This window comes from Amblyraja radiata, chromosome 8, assembly GCF_010909765.2.
Source record: "Amblyraja radiata isolate CabotCenter1 chromosome 8, sAmbRad1.1.pri, whole genome shotgun sequence".
NCBI lineage: Eukaryota > Metazoa > Chordata > Chondrichthyes > Rajiformes > Rajidae > Amblyraja > Amblyraja radiata.
Genome location: NC_045963.1, coordinates 47,459,642 through 47,484,953, shown reverse-complemented (window position 1 = coordinate 47,484,953; position 25,312 = coordinate 47,459,642).

Sequence of the window (25,312 nt, the reverse complement as noted above, 5' to 3'; positions counted from 1 at the left end):
GAAGCCTATGAGGAGGAATTCTGTCTAATCGCTGTTGAGTTTGAGGAAGTTATGTTGCATCCAGGTTTTTATAGCTGACAAACAGGAGTTGATATGGGAGAGGGGGGGGTTGTGGGGGGATTTGGTGCCAAGGTAGATCTGGGTGTCATTGGCGTAACAGTGGAAGTCCAAGTTGGTAGGATGATAGGTTGATAGGTCTTTGTCCCAAACATTATGGAGGGCACTGTAATCATCTGACACTTTTGTCACCTCCAACAGGATTCCACTACTGGCCACATCTTCCTATCTCCACCCGTTTCTACTTTCCGCAGAGACCGTTCCCTGCGCAACTCCCTAGTCAACTCGTCCCTTCCCGTCCAAACCACCCCCTCCACAGGAGATGCAACACCTGTCCCTTTACCCCCCCCCCCCCCTCGACTCCATCCAAGGACCCCAACAGTCTTTTCAGGTGAGGCAGAGGTTCACTTGCACCTCCTCCAACCTCATCCACTGTATTCGCTGTCCCAGGTGGCACCTTCCGTATATCGGCGAGATCAAGCGCAGGCTTGGCAATCGTTTCGCTGAACACCTCCGCTCAGTCCGCCTTAACCTACCTGATCTCCTGGTTGCTCAGCACTTTAACTCCCCCCATTCCCAATCTGACCTTTCTGTCCTGGGCCTCCTCCATTGTCAGAGTGAGGCCCAGCGCAAATTGGAGGAACGGCACCTCATATTTCACTTGGGTAGCTTACAACCCAACGGTATGAACATTGACTTATCTAACTTCAAATAGCCCTTGCTTTCCCTCTATCTTCATCCCCTCCCCTTTCCCAGTTCTCCCACCAGTCTTTGACTACATTCTATCTTTGTCTCACCCACTCCCCTGACATCAGTCTGATGAAGGGTCTCGACCGGAAACGTCACCCATTCCTTCTCTCCATAGATGCTGCCTGTTCCGCTGAGTTACTCAGCATTTTGTGTCTACCATCTTGATTCTATATTTTAATCAATTCTCCCTAAATTCTACCACTCACCACATACAAGGGGCAATTAACAGCACCCACATGTCTTTGAGATACTTAGAAAACTATTTATTAAGAATTATTTGTTCTTTATGTAAGAAGGAAAGCAGAAGGGCAAAAAGGGTGCATTAAGTAGCTCTGGCAGATGATAGAGAATCCAGATATTTTTTAACTATATTAAGATGAAAAGGGTAACCAAAGAGAGAATAGGACCCCACAGAAACAAAAGTGGCCATCCTTTGTGTGGAGCCACAAGAGATAGGCAAGGTCCTTAATTGAATATTTTACTGCATTGAGTTTTTACTGCAGAGAAAGACATAGCGCAAACTGCAGTGAAAGGCTTTGATAGAGTGGATGTGCAGAGGATGTTTCCACGAGTGGGAGAGTCTAAGACTAGAGATCATAGCCTCAGAATTAAAGGATGTACCTTTAGGAAGGTGATGAGTAGGAATTTCTTTAGTCAGAGGGTGGTGAATCTGTGGACTTCTTTGCCATAGCAGGCTGTGGAGGCCAAGTCAATGGATAGTTTTAAGGCAGAGATACATAGATTCTTGATTATTACGGGTGTCCGCGGTTATGGGGAGAAGGCATGAGAATGGGGTTAGGAGGGAGAGACATATCAGCCATGATTGAATGGCAGAGTAGACTTGATGGCCCAAATGACCTGATTCTGCACCTATCATTTACGACCTTATGACCTTATGACATAAAGACGGGATCTTGGGAAAGTTAATAGAGATGTCTTTATCTCACCACATGCTTTTCCAGGTGCAGTGGGACATATAGTGCAGTATGGTAAGTAAGAGGACAGCACAATCTGGCTGTCTTGTCCCCCTCATTTTCATTGTCCAAAAATTAGCTGAATTAGAGTAGAATCACCCACCTGCCCTATTCCAATATATTTCAAATAAGCAGCCCTGCATCAAGATCATTATGTGGCAGAGCTGTGCCAGTTGAACATTTATGGAAAGAAAACTTATTCTTCAGTGTCAGAGTCAGGTTGGAACTTTTGCATTATTGGCACAATGCTGTAGATACCAGGCATAGCATCTGGGCTGCGTCGGTTTTCTGTTACCACTCTCACATTCCTACCGGCACTAAATAAACCTTCTCCTTTTTTGGATAATTTTCATGAGGGAGATAAAAAAGAAAAACACTTTCATGTGTTATTCCTTTTCGTGCCTTGCCTCACATAATCTGACATTACTTTGTTTTTAGCTATTGCATAAAACAGATGTATAGCTGAATGTTTTAAACCCTGCCATAGCCATAGTTTAGTTTAGTTTATTGTTGTCACATGAAAAGCGATGTTGTGGCCTACTCTTGCCTCTGCATTTCTCGGAGGTCATTGGATTGCCACAATCAGGACCTTAAACTGACCATATCTGAAGGTCAACTCTGAACCCAGAGGAAGGGTCTCTACCTGAAACACTGACTGTACATTTCCCTCCACAGATGTTGCCTGACCTGCTGGATTTATTTGTGCTCCAGATTCCAGTATCTGCATCCAGTGTCTCCATACCTGAGGTTGGTAAGCTGCTGGACCTCACAGCTCCAGAGATCTTGGTTTGGTCCTGTCAGTGTGGAAACTGCACGTTTTCCCTCTGATCGCGTGGTTCCACTGGGTGCTCCAGTTTACTCCAGTGTCACAAAGACCAGCTGGCACAGTCAGAGAGTCATAGCATGGAAACAGGTCCTTAATCCCACTGATTCCACCAATCATTAGCCACACAGGTATACATTCTTACATGAATCCCTTTCTCCCTACATTCCTCTCAGCTCCCTCTTCCCCCAGCCCTCCAGCCCTTAGGTTATATACCATTCACCTGCACACTTTATTCTAACCTGTTTATGATGAAGTTCGACATTACCATGAGCTTCTTAATTTAAGATTCTTAATTTAATTTTGGAATATTTTTGTTTAGAGATACAGCATGGAAACGGGCCCTTTCGCACACCAAACCATGCTGACCTGCAAACACCCATTCATGCTAGTTCTTTGTTATCCCACTTTCACATTTATTCCCTACACAGTCGGGACAATGAACCCCCTAACCCTCATGTCTTTGGGATGTGGTGGGATAAGGGGAAACACCCGGAGCATACTGATGTGGTTAATGGGTGAATTTGCAGACAAGGCCCAAGGTCACATTTGAACCCTGGTGTTGTGAGACAGCGGCTTAACCAGCTAATTGTTTGTTTTAAATTGCCTTTTAATGCAGGTTAACTGAAATGGGGAAATTAACAAATCACTAAATGGGGAATGGATGGGCACATGAATGAGAATAGGTTGCAGGGCAACAAGAAAGTAAGGAGAGGGGGAATGAGATTAATGACACTGCTCTGTTCCATCGCAATAAATTAGCAAAAATCAATAGGAGGTTGGGACAGAAGAATAGAATTTGATATCCGTGCTAATATAAGACTAAAAAACTGCTGGAATTAGACAGAATCAGAAAGAGAAATAGAGTTAATGTTTCCAGTCTTTCTTTAATATCTGTGCACAATGCCGACTGAGGATAACGCACGTCAGATTAAATTCAATAATGATGAGGGCAGTGCCAGAAACAACTCTGAAACTAATTAATGAAAGAATTGATGAGATTGGAGAATGCATTCCTGGATTATATTTGGGGTTAAATTCTATAGGGTTCTCTGTTTGTTTGCTTGGATATTGTTTGCACTTATCCAGAATTAATGGGGACATAAGAAGCCACAGCAGTAACATTTCCAGATTTAACTGGTCATTTGCAAAGAGATGTGAGACCTCACTTCTGTTTGGAATTCATTACCAAAATTCATTTGTAATAAGGGAACCTTTTTAAATATATCCAATTTCATGATATGGTGCATTGCTAAACTATTTATTCCGTTCACACCTGGATAAGTTAAGGAGGGAGAAGGAAACAGGATGGATTGAGAGAAGACCTTATATGAAAAGGAGTGGAAAGATAGAAACATAGAAACATAGAAATTAGGTGCAGGAGTAGGCCATTCGGCCCTTCGAGCCTGCACCGCCATTCAATATGATCATGGCTGATCATCCAACTCAGTATCCCGTACCTGCCTTCTCTCCATACCCTCTGATCCCCTTAGCCACAAGGGCCACATCTAACTCCCTCTTAAATATAGCCAATGAACTGGCCTCGACTACCCTCTGTGGCAGAGAGTTCCAGAGATTCACCACTCTCTGTGTGAAAAATGTTCTTCTCATCTCGGTTTTAAAGGATTTCCCCCTTATCCTTAAGCTGTGACCCCTTGTCCTGGACTTCCCCAACATCGGGAGCAATCTTCCTGCATCTAGCCTGTCCAACCCCTTAAGAATTTTATAGGTTTCTATAAGATCCCCTCTCAATCTCCTAAATTCTAGAGAGTATAAACCAAGTCTATCCAGTCTTTCTTCATAAGACAGTCCTGACATCCCAGGAATCAGTCTGGCGAACCTTCTCTGCACTCCCTCTATGGAGAGCTGAATGACTTTGTTCTGCCCTGTAGATCTTACATAATCCACTGGGAAAGAACATTATTTATTTTCCACAAGTTTACATGGGCTCGTTGTGATGTACATGGGGTCTTGCCAGTTGGGTCCACAGCTTCACCATGGCATCAAATAGTAAGATTAAACGAGAACTTACCAGTTTGAAGTTTGATTTGTATTTTATGAGGAGTTACGATGAGGGATTACGTGAAGAACCCGCTCAGCACGCATACGTGGCATACTTCAAAGCAGCGGTGTGGAATCACAGATAGACACAGTTATTGAAGTAAACATAGTAAAGACAAGGAGACATCAGTTTATGAATTTGACCCATATTATTGAGGGTGGGAGCGGAGGGCACGTAAACCCTCATCGTAACTCCTCATGAAATACAGATCAAACTTCAAACTGGTAAGTTCTCGTTTAATCTTACTATTTTACTTCGGAGTCACGTGAGTGATTCCGTGAAGGTTTCAAAGCTCTGTGATTTCAAACCGTGTAACAGTTATTACTACATCACTGCCGAAGTCTTTGAGGGAGGAAGTGTGTTATCGTAATCAACCAATGAATCTGTTTGTAGAAAAACACAATGGTATTTTTTAACAATAACAACAAATAAATTAAATTGCTCCCCTGGGCTTAAATTAAATATTTGCAGTCTGTAAAATCTTTCCTGCAACTAAAACAGGTTTTGCCAACGGCTTATTATAAAATTTTCTGAACGGTCTTTCCCCCCACCATCCTGCTGTAGCCAGGATGTGGTCTATAGGCACGTCCATTCTTTTAGCCGTCGACGTGGATGCTGCCCTGGTGGAATGAAATTTGTACATGTTAGTTTTTATCCCAGCAGCTTTTAGCACCTGCTTGAGCCATCTCGAAATGGTTTGGCTCGTCACCCGACCATAAGGTTTTTTATGACTGACCCACAAGGCTTTTCATCTCCCTCGAATATTTTGGTTGTGTCTATGTAGGATAGTAGGGTCATGGCACATAACTGTGTTTCTGGCGGGTAAGCCCGGAATTCCACGACTGGATTAGGTGTTCCAGGTCTGCTCTGTTTGATCATTCCCTGGATAACGACAGAGATCTGGTCTGGAGCTGTGAGCATGGTGTCCAGTCGCAATAGGTGTAGTGACTGGACCCTCTGTGCAGATACAAGTGCCATCAACATGAGTGTTTTGAGCATAGATTGTTCCAGATTGAGGGATCTGGCTGGTGGCCATCCCCTGAGGTATGTCAGGACCACACTGACATCCCATGTATGGGTGTACCTTGGTCTAGGGGGTTAGAGTTGTAAATACCCTTGATTAGTTTGACCACCAGCGAGTGGGACCCCATGGCCTGTTGTCCTGGAGCTGGTTTTAAATAGACAGACAGGGCACTTCTAGCTGTGTTGATGGCTCTGTAGCTGAGTCCTTCATCATGGTGAAAGTTCGCCAGGAATTCCAGTACGTTGGTAACTGTAGCGGTTGAGTAGGTGGACCCTGTATCCAAGCAGTACTTCTCCCATTTTTTGATGCTGGACAAGTGCTGTTTTTTAGTGGATGTTCGGAGGGATGCTGACATGGTGTCGATGGTTTGTTCTGATAATCCCAGTCCCAGAAGTGGTTTGTGCAGAATCTGCAACCCAGGAGTTTGATTTGTTCATGGCACGGGTGGCTTGTGCCCGACACTAGGTGTTAATAACTCTGGGTCACTGGGGAATACCATCGGAGTTTCAACAACCGTGTCATGGAGTTTTGGGAACCATGGCTGCGTAGGCCAGTCGGGTACTATCAAAATACCTGAAGCAGAATCCATTTGTATTGTGCGTAGTCCCCGACTGATGAGGCAGAAGGGAGGAAATGCATAGAAGAAGAATTTCCCCAATCCAGCGCGAACGCATCTACCGCTGCTGCTCAGGTCTGGTTCCCAAGCGACATACAGAGGTACCTGGTGATTTAGCCTGGATGCAAATAAATCGATATCTGGCGTGCCATATTGTTTGATAACTTTTTTTTTTTTTTTTGGGGGGGGTTTTAACATCCATTCGATGTTGTCATTAAATTTACGTGGCCTGGTGTCTACCACTGTATTTAGCTTACCTGGCAGGTAAGTTGCTGATAGCCAAATATGTCTTTCGACACACCATTGCCAAATTGTGTTGACCAACTTGTCGCATGATACCGATTTTATGCCGTCCATATGGTTAATGTAGGCCACCACCATAGTATTTATCTATTTGTAACCGTATATGCAAGTGATGCATATTTGTGCATATGCTTTAAACCATAAAAGTCACCCATCTCTAGATAATTAATGCCCAGTGTAAGTGGTAATGATGACTCCGGGTTAGTCCATCTATTACCTGTGCTGGATATAGAGTTAGTTGCTCCCCAGCCCTGAGCACTGGCATCTGTTTGGATAACTAACATAGGGTTAGTGATGACAATAGGGCTGTAAACTATGCCAAACGTTTTTTGCCCACCACTGTAGTTCTGATATTGCTTCAGTGGGTAACTTCATGACACGATCATAATGACCTGTATGTTGTTTTTGGTGCAAAGGTCCGAATTATGTAGCCGGAAAATGCTGCTACCATTTTTCCAATTACTCTGTTACTTGTTGAGTAGTTGGTAGTTTGTTGACCATTAAATTGTTGCATGATTGTGCCAATTCAACTATTTTGTCTCTTGGCAATGTTACAGTCACGTAGACTGAATTAATTGTGAAGCCCAAGTAGTCCATGATTGTGGATGCTTAAACTTAGATTTATCTGGATGTAAGACAATCCCAGGGTTTTGAATAACTGTTTTGTAGCTGTCACAGCTAACATAGTCAATTCCATGGTCTTGCCTACCATTTAAGACATCGCTTTAAACTGCTATAGCTGCCCCATCCAGGTAAATTTCAGGTATCTGCGATGATCCTTGTGAATGGTACTAAATAGTAAACATCTTTAAGATCAATGCTTGCCATGAAGTATCCTTTGGAATGTAGTTGTTTGGCAGTAACAACTGTTTCCATTTTGAAATGTATATACTTAACAAACATATTTAGTGAAGTTAAGTCAATGATGATGCGACATCCACCATCTTGTTTGGGTTTAGTGAATATATTGCAAGGGTTCAGGTTTCCCATGATACCCTTTGTAATTAGTCTCACCAGTTCAGCTTGTCCCTCTCGTTTCTTTAACGGAGAGGGGAAAATACCCTCTGGGGTGAATGTTGACCTGGTGGCAATTTTTCTAGTATGAATTGTATTTGTATCCACTAATGCCATTGAGTATATACTGATCACTCGTGATAGACTCCCGTGTGTTAGTATTACTCTATATGCTGGTAGGAACCAGACCCACCTACCTCCATGGTTATGGGTATTCTTCTGTTTCCTGCCGGTCCAACGAGTGTTGCACGTCGTCTGACGTGGCGGTGACGTTGGAGGGTGGCACATTTTCCATGGGGTCCGCTCTGGGCCCTGGTCTAAAGAAGACTTTCGGTGATAGAATGCGGACCCCGAGCTTTCATCAGTCCCATATGTAGACGTCGACTGATGGACGCGATGGGGTGCTGCTGCTTATTGTTTTTGGTTTTGCTCGTCCCGGGGCCTGCCCTCATGAGACCGAAAGCTTGTTAAGGCCTCTCCATATCCTTCATATGCTTTGTGAGGTTTTTGCCAGAGAGCAGTGGGTCTGGCTCAGTGGCTGGGGTTTTGCACAACCCCGCAAATTTAGGATTTTATGGCAGGTCTTATGATTTGTTTACGAAGGTTGTGGTCATCTCCATATTGGTCCACGGAACGAGCAGACAACGTGATGGCGGACGTCAGGAGCCTGAGGACCGCTACAGTTTTAGCTCCTGGTTCCGAATGTTTGCCCCAACGTGCCCCCACTTTTGGCTGTTAACAGCCGGCACTTTAAGGGACAAACAGTTCTCTGGAGCTGTATACCTCATTGACCACCTCTCCTGTAGGGCCTTGAACGGCCTCCTGCACATGGGGTTGCCACATAGCGGTCCACCACACCTAGCAGCTCTTCCTGTTCCTGCACCCCTTGCATACTCCCGAGATCTTCAGCCATCGTCCCCTCTTCTTGACCAGCCCAGTCCTGGTCACCAAAGCTACCCTCGGGTAAGGAGGAAGCAATGGACAGTGCAGAAGGCACTGTGGAGGGAGTGCCTGAACTCCCCCCTGCGAGAGCGCCCTCACGAAGCGCGTCTCGCTGGAGCTCCTGCTCCAGGAGCCGCTCCAGCGGCTCAGGCGGCTGTCTCTCCCCTGGGCGGGTGGAGAGACATCCCCGTCCGACAAGTCGGAAGCCACCGGCCGGAAGCCTCTTCCGTGGCTTTACTTCCAGCCCGCTGCTCAGGCGCTAGCGGGCTGGGCTCGGACGCGGTGTCGGGGAATAGCGGAGGCCGGGTAAGCGGTCCTACCGCCTTGTTGCTGCCCCCCCCCCACTCTTCCGTGGCTTGGGGAACAGGTTTTCTCTAGAGCCTTTCTTCTCTGCCTGAAAGCAGAAGGCTCCTCCTGTGAAAGAAAAACCCGACCTCAGAGCTTACGTGACGGTCCGTTTCTTTCACCTCGTAGCGGGAGCGCCTGACTCCCCCGGAGTCCAAGGGGGGGCCGCTTGCGTCTGGACTGGCACCGGCGCAGCACCCTGTCTGTGGACCGCAGCGTTTGCGGTCCTGGTGGCGTCTCTCCCCCTTCCGTGAACGGAACGCTCCTTGCCCGGAGTCCAACGGGGCCGCTTGCGTCTGCTGCTTTGCTCCACCTGGAGCAACAAACAGACGCGAGTCGCTGGTTAAACTGAAGGCAAGTACTTACCTAAAGCTTCCTCTTTCAGGCTTGTAGCGGGAGCGCCTGACTCCCGCCTGCCGCTGTTGCCTGCTGAAACGTAATGCCGCGCATGCGTGCTGAGCGGGTTCTTCACGGAATCACTCACGTGACTCCGAAGTAAAATCTCTGTTTCCCAGTTAGCTCTGGTGAAATGGGTTTCATGTTCCGTGGTGTATGGGTGAAGTTCACTATCATCTATTGCGGGCATGACAGGAAATCAAAAGTTGAGAAGGGCTTTACTCCCTTTGAACTTCTGTGATGATACCATTTAACTAAGAGGTTGCAATATTAACTTCCAACCAGCGGGCGGATTGGTTTGACAAGCATGGATGGTCAAATATGCCCTTGTTTCAGCTCAGGTGTGAAGCTGACTACATGTCCTCGGGGAGCGGTCAGTCCCTATTGGGCGTAGAGTGCTCATTTAAAAAAAGCCATGAGAAAGTATAAAAAGATCATTGTCTGAAGAAGGGTCTCGACCCGAAACGTTCCCTATTTCCTTTGTTCCATAGATGCTGCCTCATCCGCTGAGTTTCTCCAGCATTTTTGTCTATCTTCGATTTTCCAGCATCTGAAGTTCCATCTTAAACATTGTAGTGATGTGATCACAGTGTCTTTCAAACAGCCGTCTCCAAACAGTCGGCGAGATGGAGAGGTTAGCAGGGATGGGCAAGAATTTATGTGTGGCAATTTTTTGAAGGTGCACACGTGCATGCCCTTAATGTTATTAGGTGAACAGAGCCATGTGTATGTCTTTAATCTCTTGTCATGCATTCATCTTGGTGTTTTATTGGAGGGTCCTGTGTCTTGGTCTTACTCCCCCAACCCTTGCACACACCCCTGGGAAAGGTGGCTGGGCAATGTAGGGGATAAAGAGGAGGCAGGTGAAAATGGGGGAAAGAGAGATGGCAAAGATTGAGATCTTAAACCTCACCAACCTGATAGGAAGGAGCACCAGACGCAGTGGAGAGGATGTTCCTGATGGAGGATTTTGCATTAGGGTCCGACACGATGGGCTGAATGACTTTGGCGTGCTGTAACTCTTTTGTAACTTGGTGTTTTTGTTTTAGCGCTCCTCTCTTGGCTACGCTCACAGAGATTATGTGGATCCACTAACGCCGATTCCTCCACTGGAGTGGCGAGGTTTTTGGACTGTGCTTGGTCTGAGACCACGCAGCAGTCCAAGACTCTGGTTGACAAAGCTCTTGGGGAATTGGAACACACAAGCCTCGTCACTGCAAGGGAAGGCTCAGAGACGGACAATGGACTTGCAATTCCCGGTTCCTGGGAAAGCAGAAGCCCCACATAAAGATAGGGTCAGACAGCATCTCTGGAGAAAAGCAATAGGTGACATTTTGGTTCGAGACCCTTCTTCAGATCCTTCTTTTTGTGTCTGCCTTTAGTTTAAACCAGCATCTGCAGTTCCTTCCTACAGACGGTATGATTCTTCAGTTGGTTTAACTACCCTACTGCAGCCAACCTAACTCCAAACCCGCAGCCTCGAGCTGAACCATGTCCCTCCCTGAATCAGTATGAAAGGTCAGCAGGCAGATGCAGGTAGATGAGCATTAGTTATTGGGATAATCCAGTAAAATAAAATCAATCGGAACTGCACTGCTCTGAACTGGAACAAGATTATTCATGTTTGGTGAATTAAATGAGTAAGGAGCCCCTTGGACTCCATTGCAGGAGTGCCTGTGCTGCTACACATGCTTTTCCTGGGTGTTTGAGCCAGACTCTTGGTGAAGCTGCGGGAAGCTAAACAGTTGGAGAGGACAACAAGCATGTCCCCGGATGGATTAATGAGTACTATGGCGTGGCCTTCTGCAAACAGTGCTCCCAACAGCCACAAAATAAAATAGGAACAAGTTAGATTTTAAACTTTTGCCTTTGGTCTTTAGACGTACAGCACAGAAACAGGCCCTTCGGCCCATCGAGTCCACCCCGACCAGCGATCACTCTGCACACTGTCACTACCCACTAGGGACAATTCTTTGGGCCACCATATCAAGTCTCAAACAAACCTTGGATGCAGCCAAATTGTAAACTAAAAGCCAGCAGGCACAGTGGGGCAGCGCAATGACACAGCGGTAGAACACCAGCGACCCGGGGTCGATCCTGACTATGGGTGCTGTTTGAACGGAGTTTGTACATTCTCCCTGTGACCTACGTGGGTTTTCTCTGGTTTCCTCCCACACCCCATAGGCTGCCTTTCTTCATTTTCCACTTTTTCGTCTACACACATGGGGTAATTTTTTGCAGCCAATTAACCTACAATGTGCACATCTTTGGAACGTGGGAGAAATGTTGGTCGGTGTGGGCACGTTGGGCCGAAGGGCCTGCTTCCACACTGTTTGACTATGACTCTATTATCCTCTGGGCTATCACTGACACAGGAACTCTGATCCCATATGCTGACATTTGGTCGAACATGCACAAGCAACTGAAAATCGATGGCTGTTGTTTGAACTTTTCTCATTCAACTGATTGAAGAATTACACCCAGCGGTATGAACATTGACTTCTCTAATTTCAGGTAGTCCCTGCTTTCTCCTCCCCTTCTCAGCTCTCCCTCAGCCTCTGTCTCCGCCTCTTCCTTTCTTCTTCCCGCCCTCCCCCCCCCCCCCCACCCTCACATCAGTCTGAGGAAGGGTCTCGACCCGAAACATTGCCTATTTCCTTTGCTCCACAGATGCTGCCTCACCCGCTCAGTTGCTCAAGCATTTTTGTCTACCGAAGAATTGCACACGGCATTTGCAGAACACAAAGGGTGTTTGCGGCAGTCCAAAGATAACTATCAGGACCAGCTCATTCGGTGATGCAATGACTAATAAACCCATTGAACTTGGGTCAACCAGTCAGAGGTACCATCAGTCATGCATGGCTGCTTGGAGTTTCCATTACGTGATTTCCAAGTGTGTTTTACAAATTTGTACAGTTAGTGGGGAGGTCAAAAGTTGAAGCCACAAATCTGGCATGACTACTCTGATGGACATGGTTGAAAATAATGCTAAAGGAAAAAAAATGTGTACATGAATTCAAGCAGTGATAATATTTTTTGTTGATACGGGATATATGATTACAATTTGATGAATCCATTTAGGCGTATCTCTGTCACCGGTTGGCAATATTAGATTTGATCCACTAAATAACTTAGCTCTTTGGGGCTTAGCGAGCTGAGAAGGATGGATCAGTGATCTCTATCAAACTAATTTGCAACTATATTAGAATGCCTGGCATACAAACTGGGTGGAATTATAAGCATAGATTTGTTATGACAGATCTTGATGTATAGCAGTGTACTAGTAATGATGGCTCCCTGACTACCCTTTGTCATTTTTGCCACTGTCAAGGTGACTTGAGATAGTGTAGTAGGATTGTTGAACAAAAGAAGTGCTATTTCTCCTGATGGATGACCATTATGAATGGAATTGATTTTTAAAGCAGTTTCATGCTTATTTCCTGGGTTTCACCCAAGTCAGTGATAAGATCCAAGTTTAACCAACGGATGCAATCAAACACACTAAGTATCCAATTTCCACCCTTGTCTGTCATTTTTATTTTCCAGCTTCCATCGTTAAGTCAAGCACAGTCAAACACAGATCACGTAAAAGTACTTTTAAGGAGAACGACCGCCATAGGAATACCAAAGAGAAAACACACTGCCTAAACCTGATGAGATTGCTCCATCTCCCAAGTTCACATTTAATAGTCATTTCTTTTCCCACCCAAAACCATAATCATCAATTTCCTGTTGAATGTGGAAGTCAGCCAGAACTGGAGTAGAAAGAGCATTTATTAGATGTGTCAACTCACACTGACAGCCTACACTCCCTTACTCTGCAGATGTTGTACTTGATGCCGATAAAGTTATTCACTGGACCATGCTCTTGATTTCACCTCGAATGCTTACATTCACTTTATTAATCTCCCTTTGTTATAAAAAAGCATTGAATTTTCTCACGATAGAAATGACCTTTTGCCAATAAACACAAAACCATCCACATGTCTGTCACTTTAAAGTAAAAGAAAATCTAGCAAAGTGCACAATGGCCAACCAAAATTCAATTCCCAGCGGGGAATGTAACGTGAGTGAGCAGATAAACGGAGAGGACGAGTATGGGTAATGAATGAATAAAACCACCCCTGTCCTTGGTTTTACTTTTCAGAGATGTAGCGCATTAAAAAAAACAGTCGAGCCATAACTTACAGTTTACACTCGGGATAATTTACAGTTTACAATCTTTACTGGTCAATTCATCTACAAACCTGTACACCTTTGGAGTGTGGAAGGAAACCAGAGAGCCCGGAGAAAACCCATGCAGTCACAGGGAGAATGTACAAACTCTGTAAAGACAGTACCTGTAGTCAGGATCGAACCCGTGTCTCCGGCATCGTAAGGCAGCAACTCTACCGCTGCGCCACTGTGTCGACCCACAGCCCCGTTGTTGTCTGAAGGTGCTTTCTGCGTGTAGTTTGGCTGCTCCCAACTTTTACTACCATTCAAAAGTATTCAACTGGCTGTAATACATCCTGACATGTAGCTGAAGATTGGTTTTCAAAACGAGCACCTACTGTGCCCATTACACTTGTACAGCTGCACTGCTCTGACCAATCACTACTCACGTTATTACTGGCATGCAAGGATTAGGGCAGCAGGGTGAGGGAGTGGGACAATAAAAGTGACAGTGGGGAAGTGTGTGTGTGCCTGTGTGTGTGCGTGCGTGTGCATGCATGCGTGTGTGTGTGTGCGTGTGTGTGCGTGTATATGTGTGTGTGTGTGTGTGTGTGTGTGTGTGTGTGTGTGTGTGTGTGTGTGTGTGTGTGTGTGTGTGTGTGTGCGTGCATGTCTATGTGCGTGTCTGTATGTGCGTGTGTGCATGCATACATGTGTGTGTGTATGTGTGTGTGTTGGTGCATGTGTGTGCATGCCTCAGTGTGTGTATTTGTGTGTTAATCAGTGTGCACTGTGTCCATGGCATGTGTAAATTAAGTCTGTGTGGTACAGCCTGGTCTCTCCATCGTAATGTTAAAATTGTACAAGGCATTGGTGAGGCCAATTCTGGAGTATAATTATAGGAAGGATGTCAACAAAATAGAGAGAGTACAGAGGAGATTTACTAGAATGTTGCCTGGGTTTCAGCAACTAAGTTACAGAGAAAGGTTGAACAAGTTAGGTCTTTATTCTTTGGAGCGCAGAAGGTTAAGGGGGGACTTGATAGAGGTCTTTAAAATGATGAGAGGGATAGACAGAGTTGACGTGGATAAGCTTTTCCCACTGAGAGTAGGGAAGTTTCAAACAAGAGGACATGACTTGAGAATTAAGGGACAGAAGTTTAGGGGTAACATGAGGGGGAACTTCTTTACTCAGTGAGTGGTGGCTGTGTGGAATGAGCTTCCAGTGAAGGTGGTGGAGGCAGGTTCGATTTTATCATTTAAAAATAAATTGGATAGTTATATGGACGGGAAAGGAATGGAGGGTTATGGTCTGAGTACAGGTAGATGGGACTAGGGGAGAATACGTGTTCGGCACGGACTAGAAGGGCCGATATGGCCTGTTTCCGTGCTGTATGGTTATATATGGGTCTTTGATTTCCTTACCAAGACCTCTCTCTGTTGAGTCTTTATGGTAACATTTACGCATTGGCTACATGAAGCAAAACAGGAATATAGAATAGAATAGAATAGTTTCTTTATTGTCATTGTAACATGAACCATGTACAACGAAATTGTAAAATGTCAGCCAGTCAGTGCACCATTCAAACATTTCTAAAGCTAACGATACATACAAAGTAAAATATTTAAAAAGATAAACAACTAAAATAAATATCATAAAAATAGCACGCATAAACACCCAGCCCTACATCCTTCTGTCGATTTCATGTATGTATGTATCGCCCCTGCGTTCCTTGGCGGCTACATTTAGTGCCTTTATAGCAGTGGGGTAAAAACTGTTTTTAAGTCTGTTTGTCCTTGTCCTTGTAGATCTGTACCGTCTGCCTGACGGTAACAGTTCAAACAGGGAGTGTCCGGGGTGGGAAATGTCCTTTATAATACTCTGGGATTTTTTGATGCAGCGGGAACTGTGTAAGTCCTCCAAGGTAAGGAGAGGGCATCCGACAATCCTCTGGGCGTTGTCAATGGCCCTCTGGAGCGCTTTCCTCTGAGCCGCTGTGCAGCTGGTGTGCCATACGCATACACAGTATGTTAGGAGGCTCTCAATGGAGCACCGATAAAAGGACAGCAGCAGTCTCTGAGTGATGTTATTCTTCCTGAGCACCCTCAGGAAGTGCAGTCTCTGCTGGACCTTTTTCAGCAGCGCAGAGGTGTTCACGCTCCACGTCAGGTCCTCCTCAATATGGATTCCCAGGAAGCGGAAATCCGCCACCCTCTCCACACAGTCCCCTCCGATAATTAATGGTACCATGTCCGTTTTATTCTTCCTGAAGTCTATTATTATCTCCTTGGTCTTTAAGGTGTTAAGGAGCAGGTTATTTTCTCCACACCACACTGTCAGCTGCTCCACCTCATCCCGGTAGGCGTACTCGTCTCCCCCGGAGATGAGTCCCACCACCATAGTGTCATCCGCAAATTTAACAATGGTGTTGCTGTGGTGGGCGGGGATGCAGTCATGTGTGTAGATGGTGTAGAGCAGGGGGCTCAGCACGCAGCCCTGTGGAGAGCCGGTACTGAGGCTGAGGGCCGTGGATGTGTGATGGCCCACTCTGACTCTCTGGCTGCGACCCGACAGGAAGCTATTTATCCACATGCAGGTGGAGTGTGGAAGTCCCAAGTCCCCCAGTTTGTCCACCAGTTTGTGGGGAAGGATGGTATTAAAGGCAGAGCTGTAGTCCACAAAGAGCATCCGCACGTAGCTCCCCCGCTGCTCCAGGTGGGACAGTGCAGCATGGAGAGCTGTGGCTACAGCGTCCTCTGTAGATCTATTCGCTCTGTACGCAAACTGGTGGGGGTCAAAGCTTCGGGGCAGGAGTGATGTGATGTGACCCCGGACCAGTTTTTCAAAACACTTCATCACCACTGGTGTGAGTGCGACTGGCCGGTAGTCGTTGAGGCTGGAAATGTGGGTTTTTTTGGGCAAGGGGACTATGGTTGCGGACTTCAGACAGGGTGGAACAGTGGACTGGGCCAGAGACTGGTTGAAAATCCTCGTACAGACTCCAGCCAGCTGGTCAGCGCAGTCCTTCAGCACGCGTCCAGAGACGCCGTCGGGTCCAGTAGCCTGGAATATACCTGTGTTAGCAGGACGCTGGCCTGAGATGATTGACATGCTCCATCAGAGCTTTGTTCTTTGTTTAACACTGGCATTTCAGCAGATCTGCAGATACCAGAACCTGGAGCAAAAATAAGTACTCAGTGGGTCGAGCAGCACCTGTGGAGGTAAAGGGATGGGTTGAGACCCTGCATCAGGAGCTGATTGTGTTGACTGCACTGTCTGGTGTTACAGTGGCTCCATTGTTGGCAATGTCCTGGCTAATTGACCCATGCAGCCTCACTGTTGTCAGCTGCATTGGAGAACTGAGTACAGAAACTAAGGTGGACAAATAAATAAAAACTAGAGAAGGAAGATTAATAGTTTGGTTTCGTTTTGTTCAGTTTAGTTTAATTTATTGTCACATGTACCGAGGTACAATGAAAAGCTTTTGTTGCGTGCTAATCAGTCAACAGAAAGACAATCCATGATTATAATCGAGCCATTTACAGTGTATAGATGCATGAAAAGGGAATAACGTTTAGTGCAAGGTAAAGCCAGCAAAGTCCAATCAAGGATAGTCTGCGAGTCATCAAAGAGGTAGATAGTAGTTCAGCAATGCTCTCTGGTTGTTGTAGGATGATTCAGCGGCCCGATAAAAGCTGGGAAGAATCTGTCCCCGAATCGGATCGAGCTATCCCCCAATTGCTGGAACCATTCAGTGAGAGTGATTCTGAAGGACACAAGGCTGGAGTAAGAGGATAGCGGGAGGTTAATGATCTGGGCAGGATTAACCCTGAAAAGGGGAATGTTGATGATGATGCATGGATGACACTGCATGGCTGCATGAATATTGGAAGGAATAAACTGTTTAACAAGTGTGGTGCCAAAAATGTTCCACTTCAGTCTTGATAAAATATTAGTTTCTTGATTAAGGTGAACTTTGCCAGATTGAGGGGAGCAGGAAAGGAGGAAACTGCAGTCACTTCCCAAAGTAACTAGCGCTTTGGATGCGGAATTCCTGTGTGGCCACTCGCTGTCCTCAAGCAAGTACATCACCAGATGCGCAAGGGTAAAATCACACACGGGACTCTTTTATGGTCCCACTCCCTCACGCTGCTGCTCTAAACCTTGCATGCCAGTAAATTGCACAAGGATAAAATCAACCACTGGATTCTTTGAACCTGACATTTTTCTCACTTCTTTCACTGCCACTGTGTGGGAGCAATATCCAGACCTGGAAACTTTATGATGCAGTTTATGAACGACATTGAATTCAAATCAAAGTAAAAACACTGAGCATTATCTGTAGATCTTTGTGCGGCTCCAGCATTCCTCTGTGTCCTACAGCCTGTTCATGACTGATGAACTCACAGTACATTTCTCCTAATGCCAGGAAACTACATTGCTGTTTGCATTACATTACCTTTATGCGGCTTTAGTCCTGGTCTGGCCAGACCAATGAACATGGTTATGTAATGGGACATGACATTGTATTACCACTGTATCAAGAGCACCTTACAGGAGCTGAAAGGAGTGATTGGTGATCTCAATGAATCGAGCAAGATTCCAAAGGGGACTTGGCAGAGCAGATACCGTGTGGATGTTTCCCCTGTGTGCGAGAGGTCTTGAGCAAGGGAACATGACCAAGCATTTAGCCATTTCAAAGTTAGTCAAAGATAACGTTTTTCTCTCTGGAAGCCGTGTGTGTTTTCAGAATTCTCTACTCCAGAGAGCAGTGAATGCTGCCTTTGTGTATGTTGCAAGTTCCAAGTATGTTCCAAGTTGCAATCAGGGTGGCACACTGGAGCAATGGTAGAGTTACTGCCTAACAGCGCCAGGGACCCGGGTTCGATCCTGACCTCTGGTGCTGTCTGCACGGAGTTTGTACGTTCTCCCTGCGACCACGTGGGTTTTCTCCGGGTGCTCCGGTTTCCTCCCACACTCCATAGACGTACAGGATTGTACGTTAATCGGCGTCAGTAAAAGAAAATTGTAAATTGTTCCTTGGATAGTGTCAACTTTATCTACAATATACTCGATCCTCCCCGCAGCAATAGGATATGATAGTGCTAGTGTACAGAGTGGCCGCTGGTTGGTGCGGACTCGGTGGCTGAAGTGCCTGTTTCCGCGCAGTATCTCTACAGAATTTTGTATTACAGGGAAATAAAAGTTGGTGGAGATTGGTCAAGAATGTGGGTTCAGCATGATGTGATGAACGTATTGAATGACGCAAGAGGTTTGAGGGCTGGCTGATCAATTTTTTATGTTTATTCCTGCTATCTGGAGATTTGTTAACAGACTCCAAGATCTAATTTGTAATGTTTAATTGCTACCTCCTTAGGTTTAGATGTGGTGAAGGAAACACCAGCCAATGCCTCCCCGGTCAACGGGCAGGCAGTCGAGGGTTCTGCCCAGGTCGACTGTCTGCCCCTTTTCCGGGCCTACATCCATGCGTGCGTGCGTGTCAGAGGGAGAGGGAGCACACAATGTTCATGGGGACTCTGGAGGCCTTCCATGAATGCTGGTTGCTGCGGGGGAGGGTCGAGTGTATTGTAGATCAAATTAACAATATTTTAATCTGATAAGTGTTTGGTTGAATACTGCCAATGGATGTCTCGATTTTGGTACTACTCTGTATTTGTGTATAATTGAATAAAAGCATTTTGGATTTTTTTTAAAAGGAGGCAATGGAGATACCAGGCGGCGGGTGCCTGAGGCTGGACTCGGGGTAGATGCCACGGAGACATCAGGAGAGGACCCTGCGGCGGTCGAGGTGGAGTATGTTGGAGATCGGAATGGGCCGCGTGGACAAACTACCGAGAACAAAGGCAGCCCATTGGGGACTAAATGGAATGCTTTGCAACTTTGTCGGCACCCTCTATGTGGCGACACTTTGCATACCTTGTGTATCTCACTGTAACATGTCACATGTGATAATGAAGTATCATTCATCATTCATTCACAGACGTCTAGTCCAGCACCACATAAATAGGCACGGGTTTCTTACCCACTCTGCCTGTTCCGCATCCTTACATAGAAACATAGAAACATAGAAATTAGGTGCAGGAGTAGGCCATTCGGCCCTTCGAGCCTGCACCGCCATTCAATATGATCATGGCTGATCATCCAACTCAGTATCCCGTACCTGCCTTCTCTCCATACCCTCTGATCCCCTTAGCCACAAGGGCCACATCTAACTCCCTCTTAAATATAGCCAATGAACTGGCCTCGATTACCCTCTGTGGCAGGGAGTTCCAGAGATTCACCACTCTCTGTGTGAAAAAAGTTCTTCTCATCTCGGTTTTAAAGGATTTCCCCCTTATCCTTAAGTTGTGACCCCTTGTCCTGGACTTCCCCAACATCGGGAGCATTCTTCCTGCATCTAGCCTGTCCAACCCCTTAAGAATTTTGTAAGTTTCTATAAGATCCCCTCTCAATCTCCTAAATTCTAGAGAGTATAAACCAAGTCTATCCAGTCTTTCTTCATAAGACAGTCCTGACATCCCAGGAATCAGTCTGGTGAACCTTCTCTGCACTCCCTCTATGGCAATAATGTCCTTCCTCAGATTTGGAGACCAAAACTGTACGCAATACTCCAGGTGTGGTCTCACCAAGACCCTGTACAACTGCAGTAGAACCTCCCTGCTCCTATACTCAAATCCTTTTGCTATGAAAGCTAACATACCATTCGCTTTCTTCACTGCCTGCTGCACCTGCATGCCCACTTTCAATGACTGGTGTACCATGACACCCAGGTCTCGCTGCATCTCCCCTTTTCCTAGTCAGCCACCATTTAGATAATAGTCTGCTTTCCTGTTTTTGCCACCAAAATGGATAACCTCACATTTATCCACATTATACTGCATCTGCCAAACATTTGCCCACTCACCCAGCCTATCCAAGTCACCTTGCAGTCTCCTAGCATCCTCCTCACAGCTAACACTGCCCCCCAGCTTAGTGTCATCCGCAAACTTGGAGATATTGCCTTCAATTCCCTCATCCAGATCATTAATATATATTGTAAATAGCTGGGGTCCCAGCACTGAGCCTTGCGGTACCCCACTAGTCACTGCCTGCCATTGTGAAAAGGACCCGTTTACTCCTACTCTTTGCTTCCTGTTTGCCAGCCAGTTCTCTATCCACATCAATACTGAACCCCCAATGCCGTGTGCTTTAAGTTTGTAAACTAATCTCTTATGTGGGACCTTGTCGAAAGCCTTCTGGAAGTCCAGATACACCACATCCACTGGTTCTCCCCTATCCACGCTACTAGTTACATCCTCGAAAAATTCTATAAGATTCGTCAGACATGATTTACCTTTTGTAAATCCATGCTGACTTTGTCCAATGATTTCACCACTTTCCAAATGTGCTGCTATCCCATCTTTAATAACTGACTCTAGCAGTTTCCCCACTACCGATGTTAGACTAACTGGTCTGTAATTCCCCGTTTTCTCTCTCCCTCCCTTCTTAAAAAGTGGGGTTACGTTTGCTACCCGCCAATCCTCAGGAACTACTCCAGAATCTAAAGAGTTTTGAAAGATTATTACTAATGCATCCACTATTTCTGGAGCTACTTCCTTAAGTACTCTGGGATGCAGCCTATCTGGCCCTGGGGATTTATCGGCCTTTAATCCATTTAATTTACCCAACACCACTTCCCGGCTAACCTGGATTTCACTCAATTCCTCCAACTCCTTTGACCCGCGGTCCCCTGCTATTTCCGGCAGATTATTTATGTCTTCCTTAGTGAAGACGGAACCAAAGTAGTTATTCAATTGGTCCGCCATATCCTTGTTCCCCATGATTACGCTGCCCTCTTTGAAGAAACTGTAGGTTAACAAATCCCTTTTAATTCACTCCAGTGCCTGAAAGACAATGACATCTGGGAGATTTTGCAGTGTGCACCAGACGATGCTTTTCCCTTTCTCAACCTCCTCGTTGCTGTAATTTTCCCACCCTGCGCATGTTGTTACAAATGTATTTTGCCAATAGAAATATTTCAGGGCATTCAGCAACTTACCAACTACAAGGGCAAGGGGGGGGCGACCATCAGCAGCAGTAACAACTCGCTAGCTGAGGAGCTCAACCACTTTTTCGCCCGTTTTGAGCTGAATGAGGTGGAGCCTGCACCTGCAGCCGCACCCAGCACTGACGACCTGGCACTCACTGTGAGTACGGAGGACGTCAGAAGAGCACTCCGCAGGGTCAACCCCAGGAAGGCTGCTGGCCCAGATGGCATCCCAGGGAGAGTATTGCGGGACTGTGCAGACCAGTTAACGTGCACTGTCCCTAAATGCTTCAAGACTGCTACCATCGTGCCTGTACCCAAAAAAAACATCTATTACCAGCTTGAATGACTATAGACCTGTTGCTCTCACTTCAACGGTGATGAAGTGTTTTGAACGGCTGGTCCTGGCCCACATTAAGTCCTCATTCCCATCCACCCTGGATCAGCATCAGTTTGCATATAAAGCTAATAGGTCATCGGAGGATGCCATCAACATAGCTCTACATTCTGCACTGACACATCTGGAGCGTCCTGGCTCATATGTGAGGATGTTATTTGTAGATTTTAGTTCTGCATTTAATACCATCATCCCCAGCAGAATGGTGGACAAACTGTCTGATCTGGGTGTTAATGCAAACACATGCGGATGGATTAAGGACTTTTTAACAGACCTCCCACAGACTGTCAGGATGGGGTCCAATTACTCCCCAGTCCTGACGCTCAGCACAGGAGCGCCACAAGGATGTGTGCTGAGTCCCATCTTGTATACAATATACACTTATGACTGTACACCAACACACAGTACAAACAGGATCATCAAGTTTGCGGACGACACGACTGTGGTGGGACTGATAAACAACAGTGACGAGTCTGCCTACAGAGATGAAGTCCAAAAACTGACTGTCTGGTATACCAAAAACAACCTGGTACTAAACCCATCAAAGACAAAAGAACTGGTTGTTGACTTCAGGAGGAAGAGGAGAGAGGAACCTGCTCCTTTATACATCAAAGGAGACATGGTGGAGAGAGTCACTGGCTTTAAGTTCCTGGGAATAAACATCTCCCAGGACCTCAAATGGCAAATGAACACCGTCACTCTCGTGAAGAAGTCACAGCAGCGGCTGTATTTCCTGAGGTCTCTGCGGAGAGCACACGTCTCACAGCCGCTGCTGCTGTCCTTCTACCGATGCGCCGTGGAAAGTATCCTCTCCTATGGCATCCTGGTGTGGTTTGCTAGCTGTACTGTGGCTGAGAGGAGGGCGCTGCAGAGAGTTATAAAAACTGCACAGAGCATTACAAACGCTCAACTGCCCTCCTTGGATGATATATATAGGGCCCGATGCTTGCGCCGGGCCACAAACATCAAGCAGGACACATCCCACTCTGCCAACCCCCTTTTCACTCTGCTACCCTCTGGGAGGCGATTCAGGTCTCTGTAGACTAAAAAATAGTTTCTACCCATGTGCGATAAAAGCTTAATTCCAACAGAGAACACTGGGGAAGCAAAATGTAATTCCAAGAAATGCAACATTCTTTTAAAATTCTTTTTAAATACTTATTTATTATTTTTACTAACAAGTGTACATATGTGTCAATGGTTATCGTGTTTGTATTTTTTAACCGGAGGAGATGCAATGGAATTTCGTTGCACAGTATTGTGCAATGACAATAAACGTATTCATTCATTCATTCATTCATTCATTCATTCATTCATTCATTCATTCATTCATTCATTCATATTTATACAGTTCAATTAAAGGAATCTGATTGATCTACCATGGTACCTAACAGAGTTACCAATTTAGTTCGATGCATTTCATGCGCGAAATGAATGAAAGGGTTTAAAACATTATGAGGATAACAGCCCAAGAGCAGCCAACGGGTTTGCAGCTATCTGCAACTTAGTTATTGTCCAGAGTGGTGAGATCATTTTGATGACCATTGATGCCGAAACACATGTATACACTCAACTATTTATCTCACCGGTGAAGTGCTGGCTACCATAATCATTAATAAGAGTCACGAAAGCTGGCCTCATTCTGCAGACATGCGTGGCCTCATTGTATCAGCCCACATGGACAGGAATGAGACATTGGCTCAAATGTCTAGCCTGTTTTTCTGCATATTACAGAACCAATGCAATGGGTTAGAAAAGGTAATGGCTCTAGATCAATGCACGCCTTTATCATTGTGCAAAACTAGCCAGCAATTTGCAGTGAGGAAGAGATGCCTCATGAGCTGCATATCACCACATTTAGTTTAGTTTAGAGATACAGCGTGGAAACAGGACCTTCAGCCCACCTAGACCGCACCGACCCGCAATCCCCGCACATTAACACTATCCTACACTAGGGACAATATTTACATTTATACCAAGTCAATTGACCTACAAACCTGTACGTTTTTGGAGTGTGGGAGGAAACCGAAGTTCTCGGAGAAAACCCACGCAGGTCATATAAACTCCGTACAGACAAGCACCAGGATGCTATAAGGCAGCAACTCTACCGCTGCCCCATCGTGCTGCTCTATGGTGCAGGCTGATTTGTTCTGAAGGCTTTTAAAAAGTCTCCATCTATAATTCACTTCCTGAAGAAATAAGGCTCTTTCCCCTTCATAATCCAAGGCCACAAAGGACTGATAAGGATCTGTATGTAAGCTGTTCTGGAAGGTTAGATCTGATAGGATCTTGGGAGAGCTCGCTAATTGGATACCAAATTGGCTTCAACATAGGAAGAAGTGAATAAAGTTTGAAGGTTGTTTTTTTTGGACTGGAGTGGTCTGCCTTGAGGATCAGTGCTGGATGAAAATGTACGGCTGGTAAGCAGGTTTGCAGATGACATTAAAATAGGTGGCATCATCATAGACAGCGAAGATGGCTATTAAAATTTACAGCAGGATCTTAATCATGTGGATAGGTCAGTTGCAAAAGGAGTTTAATTCAGAGGAATGCGAGGTATTTCATTTTGGGAAGTCAAGGCAGGGTAGGATTTTCACAGTGAAAAGTAGAGCCTGGGCAGTGTTGCAGAAATATGGACCAAAATTTTCATTTTCTCTCCCCTTCTTTATATTCTGTTCTCAACATGATTTGACCCTAAATCTGCCCTCTCTAATTAACACTCTTTCTCTGGTCCTTTATTTCTCAATCCATAAATCTGGTTACTTTAAGATGTATTGCTCATCCCATGTGCAGTAAGACCCCATGTTCCCTGTTGCCCCTGCATTCAAATCAATAACAGTTCACACCGGAGCAACACACAGAGAACATCTTAAAAGTGAAGATAGAAACAAAATGCTGGAGTAACTCAGCGGGACAGGCAGCATCTCTGGATAAAAGGAATAGGTGATGTTCCGGGTCGAGACCCTTCTTCAGACTCTGAGTTACTCCACCATTTTGTATTTTGTATTTTGTAGGGGGCGCTGCTCTGGCAGCAGCCATGTCAGCAGCGCGTTAGTTTTTTTCAACTTTTTTTTTCTTTTTTTAGTATGTTTTAAAGTGTGTTTTTGATGTTTCTCGGTGTGTTTTGTGTGGGGGGTGGTGTGGGGGGGTAAGGGGGAAACCGCTTCGGTCGCCTCCTCCATGGAGAGGCGACTTTTTCCAGGTCGCCTCCCCCGTGGCCTAACATCAAGGATCGGCGCGGCCTTTCCCGGAGACGCGCTCGGGGCTTCAGCGGCGGGCGCAGCGTGGACTCTCGTCGTGGAGCGGGTGAGCCCTCGCTGGGGCTCGCTGGAGGGGAGCGCTCCGTTTCGCTGGCCCGGGGCAGCCGGCAGCCTGAAGCCGAGGTCTGCAGAGTTCCAGCTGGTGCG